This window comes from Lepidothrix coronata, unplaced genomic scaffold (genome assembly GCF_001604755.1).
Source record: "Lepidothrix coronata isolate B3197 unplaced genomic scaffold, Lepidothrix_coronata-1.0 Scaffold23, whole genome shotgun sequence".
Taxonomy (NCBI): Eukaryota; Metazoa; Chordata; class Aves; order Passeriformes; family Pipridae; genus Lepidothrix; species Lepidothrix coronata.
In genome coordinates, this window is record NW_016690203.1 from 7,231,312 (window position 1) to 7,235,739 (window position 4,428).

Consider the following 4,428-nt stretch of genomic DNA (forward strand, 5'->3'; position numbering starts at 1 on the left):
TTTTTTTTTTTTTTTTGTGTGTGTGTGTGTCTTTAAAATCCTCATCCTAGCAGTCTGTCCTTGAGTCTCCCCTCTGCGCGGGGAAGGAGAAGAAGCTGCGCTCAAAGAGTGCGCGGGGAAAAATCAAACCGAGCCTATTTGAGGTTATTTTTCAGTTCGTGCACGGATTCCCTGCTCTGCAGAAAACCACTTGGTACCCACGGGGTCAGGTTCTGCCCGGCTCGGCTCCGTTTTTAGTCCCCGAAAATTAAGTTTTTATTTATGCACTGGTGTGCGTGGAAATTTTAGGGCTGGGAATCCTCAAATTTGCCGTTATTGGGGCGATCCCGCGATCGCGGCGGCTCCTTCTGTTTCCCGGCGATTTGGATTTTTTTTTTTTTCGGGAAAACAGCAAAGCACGGAGCAGGTTTTTATTTGCCAAGAGACTCAAAATACATCCGAGCATCTTCTGTTAATCGCTCGTGTCCTTCCCTAAATCCTCCCAGATCGGGATGACTCTAACGCGATGTTATTATTAAATAAAATTTGAACTAAAACTGCACTGTCATCGGGGTAATCCCGGGGAGAATCCAAGTTTGAAAGCGAAATCCGTGTCTTTGCAGCCTTTCTCAGGATGAATCGCAAAATTCGTCGTGTTTTTTCTTTTGGCGGGTTAAAAAATAATTATAATTTCTGGAGAAGCCTGAAATAGAAATTTAGATTTATTTTTTTTATGTGGATTTAATAAAAAGGAGAATAAAAAGAGGGAAGGCGTGTGGTTGTGTCTCTAAAATCCCACCTCAGCGAGGCTGGGGAATGGTTAAAGCCGGCCCCGCCGGGACCCTGCAGAGCTGCTCCGCCGACACCCACGTGTGGGGGCTGCGCGGACACCCCCGGCGCTGCCGGCTCTTTAACCGACCCTTTCTGTGTCTTCTCTTCCAGGAGAGCCCTGGCTCCGGGTCCAGTGGCTGTTTCCCCCCGGCCGGCCCCAGCCCCGCTCTGCCCACGGGGGAGAAGCCGCTCGCGTGGGGAGCGTGGCTCAGGTGGGTGACGGGGAAACAAGGAGGGAGAAATCCCGGGGAGCGCCAGCCCCGGGGCGCGAGCAGCCCCGGGAGGGCGTGGGAAGGGCCCTTTGCCTAAAAGAAATTGGGGGCTGCAATTCGGTTGGGGGTCGCAGGTGGGGGGGAATCCCCTGCTGCCTCCAAAAGGTGCTGCATCCAACCCCGCCCTCCATCCCCTGCGAGCACCCACAGAGTCTTCCTGAAATCTACATTTTCCTCCCCAACCAAGTCTAGAAGCAGACGAAGGGAAGGGGGAAAGGTGCAACAACACCCCCCACACCAAACCCTTCTGTGCAGACGGGGGCCCACAGAGAAGCCGGGCTGGAGGCCACGGGGAGGGGCTGTCGGCGGAGCAGCGACAGTCCTGGGGGGCAGAGCCCCAGCCCCGGGAAATGGGGCCAGAATGGTTTGGGCTGTCCATAACGCTGAGCTGTTGGGACCACCCCCCCGGGCAAGTTGGGGAACCCCCAGGGCTGAGAAAGTTCTCTGCTGCCTCGATGCCTCACAGGACACTCTCTGGGGTTATTTCCACATCCCCTGGCCCCCTTTTCCCACTCCCAGGCAGAGCTGTAAGTGCTGGGCCTGATGGGAGCCAGACCAGTGGGCTCCCATTTTCCCAGTAGGGGCAACTGGGAGAGAGGACCCCGACAGGGTGGGCATGCCACCAGCTGCACTGGTGGTGACAGTGGGAGAATCTGGCTCCAGGAAGGAGACAAAAGCCGTAACTTCCCACTCTAAACTCACAGCCCCAAACCCAGCTGGCTTTATGCTAGGAAAAAAAAATTCCAAGGTGAAGAATAATTTTAAGAGAAAATGCGGGGGGGGGGGGGGGGGAACCAACCCCCAATCTCCATTCTTGTTCAAGGAAAAATCATGGCTTTATTTTTGGTGGGATCTGTATTACAGCAGGAAAATCAGAGTAGTTAGTGGCCTGTGGGGTTAAAACTACAAAAATAAAGTAGCATTTGATTCCATCTGGAAGCTGCACAGCCCGGCTGGGCCCCAGTGGCACTGGCACCACTGGGACAGCGGCGGCAGCGCAGATGAGCAGGGGTTCCCCTCCCCGAGGAAGGAGAGCCCGGGGGGCTGAGCCTGGGGGCAGAGAGGAGGAGAGCTGGAGAGGTGGGATGATGGTCATGGCTGGTGGTGGGGACACTTAGTGTTGGGGGTGGGTGGTGGCCATGGGTGGTGGCCAGTGGTGGTGAGGAGGGTGATGGTGATGAGGATGGTGGTGGTGATGGTGCCAAGGGTGATGAACGGGGTGGACATGAGGATGACGGTGGTGATGATGGTGCTGAGGGTAGTGAACAGGATGGTGATGAGGATGATGGTGTTGAGGGTGGTGAATGAGACGGTGGTGAGGGTGATGGTGGTGATAATGGTGCTGAGGGCGGTACACGCGATGGTGATGAGGGTGATGGTGATGAGGGTGATGGTGATGAGGGTGATGGTGATGAGGGTGATGGTGATGAGGGTGATGATGATGAGGGTGATGGTGATGAGGGTGATGATGATGAGGGTGATGGTGACGGCGGGTGATAGTGACGGCGGGTGATGGTGCTGGTGATGGCGACGGTGATGGTGGTTCTGAGGTGGGTGATAGCGATGGTTGAGACGGTGATGGTGGCGATGGTGGGGGGCGATGATGGGGAAGGGTGATGGGGGTGAGAGAGACGGGGGTGAGAGGGACGAGGGCAGGGCGATAGGGATGGGGGGTGACGGGCGGTGGCGACGCGCGTGTGCGCGCGGCTCGCGGCCCCTCCCAAACCCATTGATGAACCGATGGGCGCTGCAGAGGGGTGGGAGCCGGGGCGGGTGACGTCAGGAGGGGCCGAGCCAATGGGCTCGCCCGGAGAGGGCCGGGAGTGGGAAAGCATGAATGAAAAGTGCCGCGCGCGCTCCCCCCGGCGCAGAGGCTGCGGGCAGCGGGGCGGGCAGCAGGTATGAGCCGAGCCGAGCCGAGCCGTGCTGAGCCGAGCCGAGCCGTGCTGAGCCCAGCCGAGACTTGCCGAGCCCAGCCGAGCCGCCGGCAGGGCCCCGAGCTGCCGGCAGGGCCCCGGCCCCGCGCTGCCGATGCTCCGCTTCGCGGGAGAAGGCGGGGGCGGAGGAGCCGCGGCATCGCGGCGGAGCGAGGGCTCCGCGTCTTCCCCGCAGCGCGCGGAGGCTGCAGGTGAAGGAGGGATGGGAGCGGAGCAGGTCGCTCGGCGAGGGGAGGGATGCGGGTGGAGGCGGGCGGCTGGGACTGCGGGGTGCCGCGGGGAAGGGGAGGGGTGAGGGTTCCTCCCCTGGAGGATGGAGGGGTGCGGGATGCCCTGGAGAGGAGGAGCGGTGCGGGGATGCGCGTTCCTTCCCGGAGGAAGGAAAGGTGGAGGGACGCAGGTCACTCCGGAGAAGGAGAAGGGTTCTCCCCCACCCCTGGAGAAAGGAGGGATGGAGGGATGCAGAGCCCACGAAGGAAGGATGGAGGGATGCGTGTTCCCCGCGAAAGAAGAAAGGACGGAGGGATACGGGGAGAGGAAGGCGAGGGATGCGGGTCCACACCAGCGGAAAGCTCCGGTCCCCCCCGAACGAACGGAGGGATGCGGGTCCCGGTGCCCGTGCAGAGCCGGGGTCCTGAGCCGCGAGCATGAGTCTCTCCCTTCCTTCTTTCCTCCTTTCATCATTTCCTCTGTGTTTTCTGTGTTTATTCATCGCTTCTGTTCCCCCAGATCTTGGCTGAATCCAAAGTATCACAAGTTATTATTTATATTAACCGGCAGGTTTTTCTCGCAGTCATTTTGTTTAGAGAGCGTTAAACGCGTTTCTGGGTGGGGAAATGTCCTTTCGGTCTTCTCTGCATATCTTAAGTTGCGGGCGCAAATTATATTTGCTTTGATTATTACCAGTTTGAATGCATTAATTTGATAGTTATTAAAAATAATGTGGGCTTAATTCTCGGCACCTGCAGAATATCATTTGGTTTGCAAATGAAACAAATTGAAACTCGGCAGAAAATAGGCAGCTCCTGCGTGGTGATCCTGTAATTCTGCTCCAAATTGTGTTTCCGAGGGGCCTGATCCTGCCTGTCCCAGTGATGCTCAGGACTCTGTGCCCTGGGCTGGCTGGGCTGCGGGAACAGTGCCAGGGCTGTAGCTGTGTGCACATATTATGGATCTGGCTGCTAATATTTGCATCTCTTTTTATTCATTTTCCTCCCTCGTTCATTCCTTAAAAGCCACGTGCCCCCGAACCCCTGGAGAAGAGGAGGTTGGCTTTTTCCTGATGATGCTGTAGACTCCAGGGGTTGGTTGTTATCTTTGGTTATCTAGCTGTATGAGTGGTGTCGATTCTTCATAAAGCTAGATAACCGAAAGTAAAAATAACCCCATTACACGCCTGAGGAGGATGT